Source organism: Gorilla gorilla, chromosome 7 (assembly GCF_029281585.2).
Source record: "Gorilla gorilla gorilla isolate KB3781 chromosome 7, NHGRI_mGorGor1-v2.1_pri, whole genome shotgun sequence".
Lineage (NCBI taxonomy): Eukaryota > Metazoa > Chordata > Mammalia > Primates > Hominidae > Gorilla > Gorilla gorilla.
The window spans coordinates 27,395,787-27,412,314 of NC_073231.2; positions in this window are offsets into that span (position 1 = coordinate 27,395,787).

Here is a 16,528-nt window from a genome sequence, read left to right on the forward strand (position 1 = left end):
AGCTGAGGCGCTTCCCACTGCGCTGCTGTAGTCTGGGTAGTGAGGTTCAGAGGCGGCACGGGAGGCCCGTCCTGAGCCTGCTCCCTCCCCGGGACGCCTGTCTCTCCTCTTCTTAAACCCTGAACTACTTCCTGGCCTAAGGACTTCAGTCCACTCTTAGCTTCTGCTCCCACTCCCTCCTCCCACAGCGGCCTCACTGACCAGTGCACTGATGCCACTGCCTCCACTCTCCTTGCTGCTGTGACCCAGCTCCAAGCTTCTCTGGCAGGGGCTTGGCACCCCTCAGTAGCGGGTGCCTGGCACCAAGGAGGGGTCCAGTGAACGCATGAATGGACAAAATGAAGGACACAGGGGCCATGACGGGCACACGCAGAGGCTGAGGGGTAGGTAGGAGGGAGAGGAACGCCGGGGGCATCCCTAGCCACAGCCTGGCACCCTTTGCATGGTCAAGGCACAAACACTCCCTGACCAACCTTGAGGGCTCTAGTATTGAGGCCCCATGGAGACAGGGGAATCAGGGGAGTGGCTTCCAAAGTCTGTCCCCAGGTCTAGTGTCTACCCAGGTCCAACTGTCTGACCTTGGGCTACTTACCTCCCCATCCAGTTAAACACACTGCCGCTGTAAGGACAGACCCAATGTGTGATTTTGAAGGGTGTCAGCTTGTGACCCTAAGCAGTAAGGTCAACGGCACGACTCCTAGACCCTTGGGGTGAGTCGGCTCCTGACCCCTCACATAGTAGATAGAAGAGGATAGCGCTATAGAAATGAAGGTTTTTTGGCTCATGAGAAACCTGGGAATGAAATGTCATCCTCTCCACAGGCTTGGATTCGAGCGATGGAGCACCCTGAGCACCTTCCAGGGCCCAGACACTGACCTAGGGTCAGAAATGTGTGCCAGGGCCAGGCGCAGTTGCTCACGCCTGTAGTCCCAGCACTTTGAGAGGCTGAGGTGGGCGAATCAAGAGGTCAGGAGTTCGAGACCAGCCTGGCCAACATAGTTAAACCCCATCTCTACTAAAAATACAAAAATTAGCTGGGCGTGGTGGCGGGCACTTGTAATCCCAGCTACTCAGGAAGCTGAGGCAGGAGAATTGCTTGAACCCAGGAAGTGGAGGTTGCAGTGAGCCGAGATTCGTGCCACTACACTCCAGTCTGGGTGACAGAGCGAGACTCTGTGAAAAAAAAAAGAAAAAAAAATGTGTGCCAGGTCCCAGGCACTGAGCTAGGGTCAGAAATGTGCGCCAGGTTCCAGGCACTGAGCTAGGGTCAGAAATGTGTGCCAGGTTCCAGGCACTGAGCTAGACTCAGAAATGTGTGTCAGGCCCCAGGCACTGAGCTAGGGTCAGAAATGTGTGCCAGGCCCCAGACACTGAGCTAGGGTCAGAAATGTGTGCCAGGACCCAGGCACTGAGAAATGTGTGGGGTCAGGAATGTGTGCGGGGTGCAGATCCAGGCAGGAGGTGAAAGGACAGGGACTTCAGGAAGACTGACAGCATTAACACAGAGCCACCAGGGCCTGCAGGAAAGTCCTTAGCGCACCTTAGCTCCCTTGGCCCTGGAGGGTGGACCACACAGTATAGACCAGAAACCAGACTGCAGGTAACAACGCGTTCTCTGTGCCCTGTGTGGAGCACTGACTAGGGCTAATGGCAAAAGGCTGTGAGCACCTCCAAGGAACTGGGCCTTTAGACTCAAGTTTCCGTTTAAGAGGCACTTACTAGCTTGAGATGGAACACTAACTGAAGTCTCCCCTGTGACTGAAGGACATAAAATAATCTTGAAACCTGAAAAACTCATGATGTCTTCAGTGATCTTGGAAAAGCTCTAACTGGGAGGGCAGTCCCAGAAGAGTTCTATTACAAAATGGATTTTTTTTTTTTTTGAGATGGAGTCTCACTCTGTTGCCAGGTTGGAGTGCAGCACGATCTAGGCTCACTGCAACCTCTGCCTCCTGAGTTCAAGTGATTCTCCTGCCTCAGCCTCCCGAGTAGCTGGGATTACAGGCACATGCCACCACGCCTGGCTAATTTTTGTATTTTCAGTAGAGACGAGGGATCATCATGTTGGCCAGGATGGTCTCGATCTCTTGACCTCGTGATCCACCTGCCTCAGCCTCCCAAAGTGCTGGGATTACAGGCATGAGCCACCTCACTCAGCCTAAAAAAGGGAAATGGTTGATATGGGATCCTGGTGCCTGAGGAAGGCAAAGAGGAGACACTCATGAGCAGGGAGCCTCTGTTCCCCTCAGACTGAGTCTGGAACTGGGTGAGGAGCTGCTGGATTCTGTGGTCACTTGGACACTGCCCTATACACAGCTCTTTACTGACTGACCAAGAGCTACTTAGTTTGTAGACAGTCATTCCTAGGTGAATGGACAACATCCTATTTGGAAGGCCACCCCTCTGATGGAAGAAGGCAAAGGCAAATTGGCTAGGTGGGTTGGATTGCATGCTGTTTTCCTAGCGTTATGGAAGATTTGAACAGCAGCAAAAGCCCCTGTACTTGAGTTTTTTTCTGGCTCATGGACAGTCGTCAATGTCCTGGTCATAGAGTTGGGAAGGAGAATGTGAAAGTTGATCGCACAAATTGGGTCATTCTTGTCACACCCAACTAAAACAGAGTCAAGAGGCCATGGGGGGAAAAAATCACTGTATTACCCCCAAACTGCAATTCTCTGTAAGTCTGGCAGGTGTAACGTGAAACTATTAATAGTTCTATCTTATATCTATTGACACAACCGGCTGCTGCTCTAAGACCAGCCTGACCCACTTCAGTCACTCACCAGTCAGAGCATGCCACTTCTTCAAATTTTACAGCGCCAATGAACTTTCTGGAAAAAAAATACTTAATATTTCTCATTTGAAAAAAAACATCTGGCCGTGTGCGGTGGCTCACGCCTGTAATCCCAGCACTTTGGGAGGCCAAGGCGGGCGGATCACGAGGTCATGAGATCGAGACCATCCTGGCAAACACTGTGAAACCCCGTCTCTACTAAAAATACAAAATAATTAGCCGGGCGTGGTGGCGGGCGCCTGTAGTCCCAGCTACTCGGGAGGCTGAGGCAGGAGCATGGCATGAACCCAGGGGGCGGAGCTTGCAGTGAGCGGAGATCACGCCACTGCACTCCAGCCTGGGCAACAGAGCGAGACTCTGTCTCAAAAAAAAAAAAATCTTCTAAACTTCTCTTTGTTCTTTGGACGTACCAAAGACATCTTGGTCTTTGTGTATGCCAAGCATTGCAATTCTTGCTTTCCAAATAAAGGGTATTAAATTTGGATATTCGTCTCTACATTTTCCATTGTTTCCAAGAGTAAGGGGAAACTGACCTAGCGTAGGGATGTCCACATGAGGCCCGACCCTGTGGAAATCTCTAGGGGAGCTTGAGGAGTGCATTAAAGTAGGACACGCCCAAGCTGGTCAGTAGAACCCACCCTCAGGTTTAGAAAGTGACTGTGATCAGCAAGAGATACCACCCACCATGTACTCCCTTGAGGTGGTCACCAGAGGCCACGAAGTAAAATAAGTGGATATGGGGGAACCACAGTGATGCAGAGATGGGCTGAATCGAAACACATTCCTCTCACTCTCTCTCAGGCACATAACGCCAATAAGAGCTGTTCTGTCTAGCAGCAGGAGAGACAGAGACTGCCTATAGCTATGAGGCAGATTCCCTGATGGGGAGGCCCTCAACATACTTGGAAAGTGAGACTGAGGGCAGTGCCCTGGGGGGTACAGGTGAGTCTCGACAGCAACAGAAACTGACTGTGGATTGTCTTTTCCTTACCTGGTGGAGGCTGCAAATGCCCAGAGTGCTATTAATATAAAATAACTGAAAGAAGGTATTATTCTAGTTTGGAGCACTAAACCGCACTTCCTTGGACCAAGAAACAGGCTGTTCAGTGCGTAATGTTTAGCAATGGGCAGAGAGATATCCTCCTTAGAGTAATAATTTGATACGGAAGCGAACAGTCAACTGAAACATTGATTGTCTAAAATGTGGGGAGACACAGGCATGAAGGGCAGGCTTCCACACCTTCACCAGTGTGTGCCCCCACTCCACACGAGTGGGCTAAAGGAGTGTCCCCACCAGACTTTCTTCCATTTTTCCAGTGGGTTCAGGGATGAGGGGGTGGTGAGGATGCTAGTATAATGACTGTCATTTTGTTGTTGTTGGCTTTTTTTGAGACACAGTCTTGCTCTGTCGCCCAGGCTGTAGTGCAATGGCATGATCTCGGCTCACTGCAACCTCCGCCTCCGGGGTTGAAGTGATGCCTCCTGAGTACCTGGGACTACAGGCCCCCGCCACCATGCCCAGCTAATTTTTGTATTTTTAGCAGAGACAGGGTTTCACTATGTTCGTCAGGCTGGTCTCAAACTCCTGACCTCAGGTGGTCTACCCACCTTGGCCTCCCATAAGTGCTCAGATTACAGGCATGAACCACCGCGCCCGGCCAACGACTGTCATTTTTGTCTTTCTTCCCCGCATTACCTCAACTCTCCCCTCCTTCCCACCCACCACCTGGTGCAGTGGCCACAGGACCGGGGCTACAACTACAAGTGCTGGAAGCAGCGACGACTCCTAAGCCAGGAACTGAGACTATGTGTTTAGACTTTTCTGTCAATTTTCTTATAGACCTGATGGGTGTGGGTTGTGCTTTGCCCCACCTGGCAAAATAGAGGCTAACCGTATATGCAGCTACATTGCCTGATATGGTTTGGATGTGAGTCCCTCCAAATTTCATATTGAAACAGGATCTCATGTTGGAGATGGGCCTGGTGAAGGTGTTTGGGTCATGGGAGAAGAACCCTCATGAATGGCTGTCTGCCTCCCCACAGGAGTGAATGAGTCCTTCCTCTATTAGTTCACTCGAGAGCTGGTTGCTTAAAGGAGTCTGTCACCTCTCACCTCTGTCTCTTGATCCCTGTCACCATGTGATGTGCTGGCTCCGCTTTGCCTTCTTCCATGATTGGAAGCTCCCTAAGGCCCTCACCAGAAGCTGAGCAGATGCAGGTGCCGTGCTTGTACAGCCTACAGGACTATGAGCCAAATAAACCTCTTTTCTTTATAAATTACCAAGCCTCACCTATTCCTTTATAGCAACGCAACATGGACGAATACATTGCGTATTGGTAAAATAGCCCGCTAGTTCTGCACCTGTGTGACCCTACCCTATATGAATGGAAGTGGATTGAGGGGATACGCTTGCTGCATGAGTATTGCTGTCAGCAAGCTGGCCCATCACAATTCCTTTTAAAGTGGAAAACTTTTAATATAAGTGAAAAGAAGAAGGAGGAGGAGCTGAGAGTAAAAGAATGAATAAATGGTTTATGTAATGAGGAAAATCTTATATTACAGTAATACCAAGAAAGAGATGCAGAGGAAGAGAAGACATTGTCTCTTAGCTCAATTATCCCAGATGTCTGAGAGGGGGAAGCTCCATATTTGCTGAGACCTGTCCTGCTTTTGGAACCTGACAGGTGGAATGGAGGCCTAAAAACCTGAGGGGTCTCATCCTGGGATGCTTTTCTTTCTTTTTTTTTTTTGAGACTGGGTTTCTCTCTTGTTGCCCAGGCTGGAGTGCAATGGCGTGATCTCGGCTCACTGCAACCTCCACCTCCTGGGTTCAACTGATTCTCCTGCCTGGGCCTTCCAAGTAGCTGGGATTACAGGCATGTGCCACTACACCCGGCTAATTTTGTATTTTTAGTAGAGATGGGGTTTCTCCATGTTGGTCAGGCTGGTCTTGAACTCCCGACCTCAGATCATCCACCAGCCTCGGCCTCCCGAAGTGCTGGGATTACAGGTGTAAGCCACCACACCCGGTCCCTGGGAGACATTTTTATATGATATGATGCTGGAGTGGACTAATTATAAGTGACTGAGGAGGACCTAGTAACCTACCAGTATCTTTTGAATTGTGTATCGTTTTGCTACGAGGGAGTCCATGGCCAGAGATCAGACTGATTTTGCTATGAGGGAGTCCATGGCCAGAGATCAGTCTGGTCTCTGGCCATGGACTCCCTCAGAGCAAAAGGATATGCAACTCAAAAGATCAAATATGTATTATTTTATTTGTGCCATATTTGATCTCTGCCCTGTTTCCTGCAACAAAGCTCTGAAAATCCTTGGAATCTCCCTAGTGATCAATGTTTTTTTTGTATGCCAGTGAAATGACTGATGGCTGGAGGCTCTTGGACAGCCTCGGAGGGGAAACCAGCCTGTGATCAGAGGGTTGAACCTTCAGCCCCTGCTGAAGTTTTGCTTGGGTTTTTCTTACCTGGTGGAAGCTGCAAATGCCCTCCCCCGTCCCAGCTTCTGGTGAGAGAAGAGGGGCTGAATGTTGAGGTGATCACCAATGGCCAGTGATCACTCATGCTTGAGCAATGAAGCCTCCAAAAAAGCCCAAAAAGAGGCCGGGCGCGGTGGCTCACGCCCGTAATCCCAGCACTTTGGGAGGCCGAGGCAGGCGATGCACAAGGTCAGGAGATCGAGACCATCCTGGCTAACCCAGTGAAACCCCATCTCTACTAAAAATACAAAAAATTAGCCAGGCGTGGTGGCGGGCACCTGTAGTCCCAGCTACTTGGGAGGCTGAGGCAGGAGAATGGCGTGAACCCAGGAGGCGGAAGTTGCAGTGGGCTCAGATGGTGCCACTGCACTCCAGCCTGGGCAACAGAGCGAGAGTCTGTCTCAAAAAAAAAAAAAAGAAGTGAATTGAATTATGGGGCACTCATCTGAGGTGGGAAAAGTGGTCAGGGTGGGAAAAATCCACACATCGGTTCCCAGAAGTACCTCGAACTATGAATATATTGATCAGTGTAACTTTGTGCCCGGAATTGGTGGGTTCTTGGTCTCACTGACTTCAAGAATGAAGCCGCGGACCCTCGCGGTGAGTGTTACATCTCTTAAGGTGGCACGTCTGGAGTCTGCCCCTTTTGATGTTCAGATGTGTTAGGAGTTTCTTCTTTCTGGTGGGTTTGTGGTCTCGCTGGCTCAGGAGTGAAGCTGCAGACCTTCGCGGTGAGTGTTACAGCTCTTAAGGCAGCGTGTCTGGAGTTGTTCATTCCTCCTGGTGGGCTTGTGGTCTCGCTGGGCTCAGGAGTGAAACTGCAGATTTTCGTGGTGAGTGTTACAGCTCATAAAAGCAGTGTGGACCCAAAGAGTGAGCGGTAGCAAGATTTATTGCAAAGAGCAAAAGAACAAAGCTTCCACAGTGCGGAAGGGGACCCCAGCGGGTTGCCACTGCTGGCTGGGGCAGCCTGCTTTTATTCTCTTATCTGGCCCCCCCACCGACATCCTGCTGATTGGTAGACCCCAGTGGCCTGTTTTGTCAGGGCGCTGATTGGTGCGTTTACAATCCCTGAGCTAGACACAAAGGTTCTCCACCTCCCCATCAGATTAGTTAGATACACAGTTTTGACACACAGATCCTCTAAGGCCCCACCAGAGCAGCTACATACAGAGTGTCGATTGGTGCACTCACAAACCCTGAGCTAGACGCGGGGTGCTGATTGGTGTGTTTACAAACCTTGAGCTAGATACAGAGTGCCAATTGGTGTATTTACAATCCCTGAGCTAGACATAAAGACTCTCCACGTCCCCACCAGACTCAGGAGCCCAGCTGGCTTCACCTAGTGGATCCCGCACCGGGGCTGCAGGTGGAGCTGCCGGCCAGTCCCGTGCGGTGCGCTCGCACTCCTCAGACCTTGCGTGGTCCATGGGATTGGGGCGCCATGGAGCAGGGAGCGGTGCTTGTCGGGGAGGCTTGGGCCGCACAGGAGCCCATGGAGTGGGTGGGAGGCCTCAGGCATGGCGGGCTGCAGGTTCTGAGCCCTGCCCCGCAGGAAGGCAGCTAAGGCTTGGTGAGAAATCGAGCACAGGGCCAGTGGGCTGGCACTGCTGGGGGACCCAGTACACCCTCCGCAGCTGCTGGCCCGGGGGGCTAAGTCCCTCATTTCCCGGGGCCAGCAGGGCTGGCCGACTGCTGCGAGTGCCGGCCGTCAAGCCCACGCCCACCCGGAACTCCAGCTGGCCCACAAGCGCACACGCAGCCCCGATTACCGCTCGCGCCTCTCCCTCCACACCTCCCTGCAAGCTGAGGGAGTGGGCTCCAGCCTTGGCCAGCCCAGAAAGGGGCTCCCACAGTGCAGTGGGGGGGCTGAAGGGCTCCTCAAATGCCGCCAAAGTGGGAGCCCAGGCAGGGTTGGTGCCAAGAGCAAGGGAGGGCTCTGAGGACTGCCAGCGTGCTGTCACCTCTCAATTTCTTAATATTTTCTTTTTTTTTTTTTCGACGGAGTCTCGCTCTGTTGCCCAGGCTGGAGTGCCGTGGTGCTATCTCGCCTCACTGCAAGCTCCGCCTCCTGGGTTCACGCCATTCTCCTGCCTCAGCCTCCCCAGTAGCTGGGACTACAGGCGCCCGCCACCGCGCGTGGATAATTTATTTTTTGTATTTTTAGTAGAGACAGGGTTTCACCGTGTTAGTTGGTCTCGATTTCCTGACCTCGTGATCCGCCCACGTCGGCCTCCCAAAGTGCTGGGATTACAGGCCTGAGCCACCGCACCCTTAATTTCTTAATATTTTCTTAGCTAGAACGTTGCCTTTTTGTCTGAGCCTATAGCACTCAGGGTTTTCAGTAGTAGGGTGGTACCTCGTGTTTCTGAGATCTGTTAATGAGTGGGACCAGTGCCTGCGCTCAGGTGGTCAGGCCAACATCAAATGGGTCCCTGGCAGAATATTGTTTCCTAACATATTCCTCTACTGGTTTCCAGGGGTCAGTAGATGTCAATATGGGTTGTGGTGGTATAATTTCTTTAAATTTTTCGTGAAGGCCTCGAAACAAATTAAATATAATCTTTAAAATTTTGTTTTATCATATACAGTGTGTTTATGCTATATCTTCATTCAGAAATCTAATGATTGTTGAGAGACCAGGTTCCTGAAACAGGCAATCCAGACTCCAATATGTAGTGCTAAGGCTCTGATTCAGGGACCACCAGAAGAGAGAGGGTCAAGCTAGTCTCACGTTAGCAAACACTTAATGTCACTCACACTCCCCGTTGACTCTTCCTCTTCCAGGCCAGGGCCTCTCTCCCCTGAGCCCACATGGGGCCTGTGGTAAGCAGTTTCTGAAATGGCCCCAGTGTTCCTCTTTCTTGGTATTCATGGCTGGGACGTAATAAGAAGCATCTGTTTTTTTCTCTGCTCATGGTTTTGGGGCCAAAGCTTCAAAACACTGATGTTTTCTGAGTAATTGTGGTGAGAGGGGCTTTTTTTAAATCATAAAACGACTTCCAGCATTCCTGAGTTGATGCTCATGAGGTGGCTCTTGGAGGAGAGGGTCCGGCTGCCAGTGATCAGAGCAATGGAACTTTCAACACTAGCACATCCCTCAGCTCAGAGCAGGGAGATGACTGAGGATTAATCACCATAGATTAATGATTGACGCCTTCGTGCTATGGAATGAAACTGCCATAAACACCATAAACCACAAGGTTCAGAGGAAGGAATAATCAGTCGCTCACCGGGGTTGGACAGATGAGAGTAACACAGAAAAATTAAGGGCAACATCACACTTTCTATATCAAAAGTAATGTCCATGGACTTTACATCACTATACGCTACAAATCTGATGATTTAACAAAATCTCCTTAAGAAATTAGAGAAGTTCATTTTATTTTATGTTGGGCAATGGACTTTCTAAGCTTATGACCAAGAAATAAATAAGTGTACCTATAAATTTAGCTACTTAAAATTTAAAATTTCAGTACGTTAAAATCTAAGACAAAAAGAAGAGGCAAATTTAAAAAAACCAGAAATCTGTTATTAGTATTTGGGAAGCATGAAGCCTGTCTTTCTAGACAAAACAAATCCTAAAAAATGAATTTGAACAAAGAAATTTAAAGTACTGACCAATATATGAAACATACATCAGAGAAATGCATATCAAAGTCAACTAATTCTTTCCTAGTTAGGAAAAATGAAATCCAAAGAGCAGTGATGTCAGATCTAAAGTGATGCACTGTTGGTAGGAATCACAGCTGTGTGTGTGTGTGTGTGTGTGTGTGTGTGTGTGTGCATCTCTACGGGTTAACCCCGATATTCTACTTCTTCTAGAAAATTGCCTAATGAATGTGATTAGAAATGTGGCCAAAGATGTATTCTCAAATATTCATAACTTCTTTGCCCTTCGCATACTGGTGATTGAGGTTTTGGGGAGAGGGGCTGGTATTTGGGTGGAGCATGACACTGGTCTCTCCTTTGCCCATCTTGAGAACACAGACCATCCTCTTAATCTTTGGAGGGGGACTCACAGGATGTTTATTAACTTTATGTTTTGTGGGGGGCTTTGGGCAGGGTCCGAATGTTAGGAAAAGGGGCACAGAGCTGAAGAATGAGTTGCCTGTAATGAAGTATCACACACGGTGAGCCCTGCCTAGTGCTGGCTTGTGGGAAAAAGGAAGAATAGAGCAGGAGGAAAGAAAGGTCAAGTCTAAGAAGAGGAAAGATGAGACTGGAGGATTGTGCAGGGTTCAAACCATAGCTCACAGCCCAGGGTTTCAAGTGAGGCCGAGGAGTTCATGGGAAGGGCAAGTGAGAAGCAGGGGGAACCCGGAGCAGTACTCCCTTCCCTCTGGGGAAGGGGAACAGCATGGGAGCACGCCTGGGCCTCCCAGGAGCTATAGGCAAGAGGGAGGGGTTCCTCCAGAGCAAGGAAAACAGGAAATGGGTCTCCCAGATGCCTGCAGGGCTGAGCAACCTGGTCCCACTCATGAGGATGCAGGGAAGTTCAGGGGAGAAAGCGAAGATCGGGCCAGGGCTGGAGGAAGCCACAGGAGAGGGACCACAGGACTTTCCTAACAACCAGGGCCAGCTCACCTCTCAGGAGGACCCACTGCTCCTTCCTTGACGGCTCTGTCAGAGCCCAACTGCAGCCCCAGGTGCAGCCAGAGGACCCCCCGGGAGGCTGTGGGTGAGCCAGCCCAGTGCTGGTGTCCGTGTCCCCAAAGGGAGGGGAAGAAGGAGGTGCTGGATTCAAGTCCCCAAGACTCTGTCACTTTAAGTTCCAGGGAGTCAGAGGCAGGAAACAACCCCCCACCGACTTCAGCAAGCCTGAAGGAAGAGAAGGCAGGGAGGTGTGAGTCACAGCAAGAACACAGCCTGTGTTACTCAGAGCTGTTTCAGGGCAGAATGGGAGGACAGGGGCAAAAAGAAAAACAAAACCCCTACACTTCCTTTATGTAAGTTTCCATAGTTAATTTGGTCATGAATTCACACATATCTCAGGATTTTACTCTTAATTGCCTTCTTTTTATGTTTGATGTTACCAACATACTCTTCAGATATGATCATCTACTGCTTTCTCTAGTAGGAGAACAGACAAGCAAGGGAAGGTCTGCTTTTGTGAAGCAGTTCCTGCCCTCCTTGCACACAGCAGAGGCTATCTGGCCTGTTCTTTTCTCCTGTCTTCAGATTAGCGGATTCTTTCTTCTGCCTGATCAAATCTGCTGTGGAATTTCTCTACTGGATTTTTCACTTCAGCTATTATATTTTTTTCAGTCCCAGGATTTCTACTGGGAACCTTCTAATATTTCCTATATCTTTGTGGATATTCTCTATACGTTGATACAGGTATGTATAGATATCTATAGATGCATCAATGTTTCCCCAGAGGAAAGGTGTAGGTGCTGCTCTGGGTTTCCCTAGAATATTTCCCTCCAGCCCCTGCCCATGGGCTCCTCAGCCTCACTCTTGAAGCCACAGGCTGCGAGCTATTGTTTTAATCCTCCCCAATCCTCTAGAACACACACACACACACACACACACACACACACACACACACACGCACACACTTCCTTTAGATATTTAAGCATGCTTAAAACTGTTGATTTAGGCAAGGTTTTGGCTCATGCCCATAAACCTATCACTTTGAGAGGTGGAGTTGGGCAGATCACTTGAGGTCAGGAGTTTGAGACCAGCCTGGCCAACATGGTGAAACCGTGTCTCTACTAAAAATACAAAAATTAGCCAGGCAATTGTGGCACACTCTTGTTATCCCAGCTACTCCGGAGGCTGAGGCACTAGAATTGCTTGAGCCCCGAAGGTAGAGGTTGCATTGAGTCGAGATGATGCCACTTCATTTTAGCCTGAACGACAGAGCAGAGCGAGACTCTGTCAGAAAAACAAACAAACCCCACCACAACTGTTGATTTAAAGCCAAATAAGACCAATATCTGAACTTCCCCAGGTATGTCAATTTCTTCTTTCCCTGTACATGGACCATATTTACTTTGTGTGCTTTTGTGGGTTGAATTTGTCTCCCTAAAGCTTATTTTGAAGCCCTACACTCTGGTACTTGTCGGTGCGATTTTTTTTTTTTTTTTTTTTTGAGGCAGAGTCTCACTGTGTTGCCCAGGCTGGAGTGCAGTGGCACGATCTCAGCTGACTGCAACCTCTGCCTCCCGAGTTCAAGCTATTCACCTGCCTCAGCCTCCTGAGTAGCTGGGATTACAGGCGCGTGCCACCACGCCTGCCTAATTTTTGTATTTTTAGTAGAGATGGGATTTCACCATGTTGGTCATGCTGGTCTCGAACTCCTAACCTTGTGATCCGCCTGCCTCAGCCTCCCAAAGTAGGTGTGAGCCACTGTGCCCAGCCATGTGATCTTATTTAGAAATGGGTCCTTTGCAGATATAATTACTTAAGAAGAGGTCATACTGGGTTAGGGTGGGCCCTAAACCCAGTGACTGGTGTCCTTAGAAGGCCATGTGAAGAGAGAGGGAGACACACAGAGAGGAGAACATGCTGGGAAGACAGAGATGGAGACTGAGTGAGCACCCGGAAGCCAAGGAAGGTGAAGGATAGCCAGCAGCCCCCAGAAACCAGAAGACAGGCATGGATTATTCCTCACAGACCACAGAGGGACCAACCCTGCTGCCACCTTGACTTTGAACCTCTAGACTGCAGAACTGTGAGATGAATTTTTTGGAACCATAAAGTTTGCGGCAATTCGTTACAGTAGTCCTAAAACTAATGCGCTTTGTCAAATTCCATCACTTTTTTTTTCATTAAGCCCTGTTTTGGTTGCTATTGTAGGGCTGGAGAAACTCCCTTTCATCCTCCTAGGGTCCCAGCTAGGTTGCAGAGTTAAACTGACATAAGATTGATCATTGGGAGCCCTCATAAAGAAATGAAGATCCAATGAAGCAGTTAGAGTCAGTTACTCATGCACTGAATTGGATCAAAAAAGAGTTGTGGAGAAGCAATTAAATTATGTAAAGAAGTTTAAAAGATAAGTTATTTTTAACAAGGTCCGTTCAGAATCCTGTGTTTCAACTTCTCTTCCTTGCAAATAGGAATGTTCCATCTTTCTAGTACAGGAAGGGAATCTTTCCCATATAAATTTCATCTTCTACTTTTTTTTTTTTTTTTTTTTGAGATGGAGCCTTGCTCTATCACCCAGGCTGGAGTGCAGTGGTGCTATCACGGCTCACTGCAAGCTCCACCTCCTGGGTTCACACAGTTCTCCTGCCTCAGCTTCCTGAGTAGCTGGGGCGACAGGCTCCCGCCACCGCGCCCAGCTAATTTTTTTTGTATTTTTAGTAGAGATGGGGTTTCACTGTGTTAGCCAGGATGGTCTCGATCTCCTGACCTCGTGATCCACCCGCCTCGGCCTCCCAAAGTGCTGGGATTACAAGCATGAACCACTGCGCCCGGCCATCTTCTACTTTTAAGAAACAACAGGAGGGTCAAAGTGATCGTTTCTCACTTGCTGTTTTCCAAGTGTCTTTAACTTAAATAGTCAATATGCTAGATTAGCATATTTTAACCCCTTCATTTCTCTCATCTGGAACTTCCCAGGTTGTTTCATGTATTAAAAGTTAAGTTGATGGCTGTGGAGAGCAGAATCAGGTTAGTAACTGAATGGCAAGAGACCTATAAAGGAAAACAGGAATATAAATTGGAACAGGCAGGACATAAGTCTAACTATATTGTCTCATAGCTTTTTTTTTTTTTTTTTTTTTTTTTGAGATGGAGTCTCACTCTGTCACCCAGGCTGGAGTGGAGTGGCGCAATCTTGGCTAATGGCAACCTCCGCCTCCCGGGTTTGAGCAATTCTCCTGTCTCAGCTTCTCGAGTACTGGGATTACACGTGTGTGCCACCACGCCTGGCTAATTTTTTGTATTTTAGTAGAGATGGGGTTTCACTGTGTTGGCCAGGCTGGTCTTCACCGTGTTGGCCAGGCTGGTCTCAAACTCCTGAGCTCAGACAATCCACCCGCCTCGGCCTCCCGAAGTGCTAGGATTACAGGCGACCTATATCTTATTGAATAAGTCTGTTAGTCATGAGAATAGTTTTGTCCAGTTAGGCAGTCATATCTCATTTTAGGAGATGATGTTATAGGTGGTCCTTCATCTAGGTTAGGCCTCTATAAGGTGTGGTCAATCAGTATTTAATAAGAGGCATTTCTACGGAAACGAAAGAAAAGTAAAGGTTAATGGTTGGAGCAAATGATACAAGCCCAGTTTTTGAGTCCAGAGGACAGTCAGTTGAGATTTCTAGATGTTGGGCTTGAGGCATCTTTAGATGGTGGAATAAGAAGTCGTGGCAATTTTGATGAATTTCCTGTTGTGTTCTTTACATCAGGTGTTCTGGTGAACTTTCTGAGCACCCCATATACCCACGGGCATGAAAATTGTCCATAGGCAAGCTGTTACTGGAACACCTGAGGATGGGTCTAGGTCCTGCTGCTTGAAACACAGAAGGTCAAGCACTGAGACATTGAGTATTGCCACGGAAATGTAGGGGTTTATATAGCAGGGAAGAAATTTAACCATAGGTAGGAATACAGGAATTAGAGAGTCATGATAAGAAATGTAACCATGTGTGGAAAAACAGGAATTAGAGAGGAGTAATGAAGAGAAGTTGGTCAACGGGAACCACCTGGCTGGTTAGGCAATCATAGTGGATGAAGAGTGTAGCATTTCACTGTTGAAATGCAATGATTTCAGGAAGTTTCAGTTCCTTGACACTGTCTGGGAGGCTTGATGGTGGGTTTCCTGAGAAAGGAAGTTAGATAAGACTAATGTAACTTTCTCAAGTTTTAACACTGGGAGGATCAATTTCTATGATTTTTCAAATAAACCATAAACATCGATCCTATGAGACAGTTGGGTCTGTTTCAGTCCCTCCTTTCTACTTATTAATTCCTCAATCCTGGGGAACCTGGCCCTGGATCTTTCTGGCTGCTTCACGCTGAGGAGGCCACCATGGGTGACCTCGTGGCCACTCAGGAATCACAGGTTAATCTAATCCTACAGTTTTCTTCTGAAATACAATCTTTCTCTCTCCATCCCCCACTTCCACCAAAGATGAATCATAGCAAGATCATCTCATATTAATATTACACAAACGTTTTCTTCAAAAGAAACAACAAAGTTTTTACCCTTGTATGGTGTGTTATTAATGTTAAAACTCACTTTAATAAACCCATAGCAACTAATCTATTTAATTTTAATTAGTTTGACCATAATGTAAGATTTTCATAAACCTTCTATAATGTTTTACAATTTTCTATTAAAGAGCAAATCAATGTTCCAAGGAAACCCTGTTATTCTGACACAGGGGCCCAGACTCTGGCCTTGCATCAGTGTGCTTTTGATATTAATGCTTAATTTGTAGAAAAACTCCGGACTTATTTTATCCCTCAGAATCAGTCCTTACAATCTCACATGCCCACCTCTTCCAAAATAGTTCCTGGGCCTAAAGGGATTGAATAGTTTTAATTTCTTGCCCTGTGTCTCATGAAGGCACTTCATTTTGATTGTCACCTTCTCCTGGGTCTGAAGACGAAGCTTTGACTGGTGCCAATGTTCAAGATTAAGCAAGAGTTGGCCGGACCCGGTGGCTCACACCTGTAATCCCAGCACTTTGGGAGGACGAGGCGGGCGGATCACGAGGTCAGGAGATCGAGACCATCCTGACTAACACAGTTGAAACCCCGTCTCTACTAAAAATACAAAAACAAAAAATTAGCCGGGCGTGGTGGCAGGTGCCTTCAGTCCTAGCTACTCAGGAGGCTGAGGCAGGAGAATGGTGTGAACATGGGAGGCAGAGCTTGCAGTGAGCCGAGATCACGCCACTGCACTCCAGCCTGGGTGACAAAGGGAGACTCTGTCTCAAAAAAAAAAAAAAAAAAAAAAAAAGATTAAGCAAGAATTGGTGCCTTTTTCAGACCCAGGAGCCAAAGTCCTTTAACTTGACAGCACAGGATTGGTTAACAGGATTTTACACTGCAGGAAGTCCTAGCATTCTCTCTAACGTGTCACAGATTAACCATGTCCAGTAGTTACTGCCTGCGGCACTTCAAACCATTATATTAAAGTGGTTAGGTTACTTACTGCATATGTCTAATGGCAACAATCTAGTGACATAACTGTGCCCGAAAGCATCAAAAATGTGATAGGTTTTATGCCAAACTTATCAAAGTAAGACAACTAACTTTCCTCTCCATTATTTAAAAAAAAG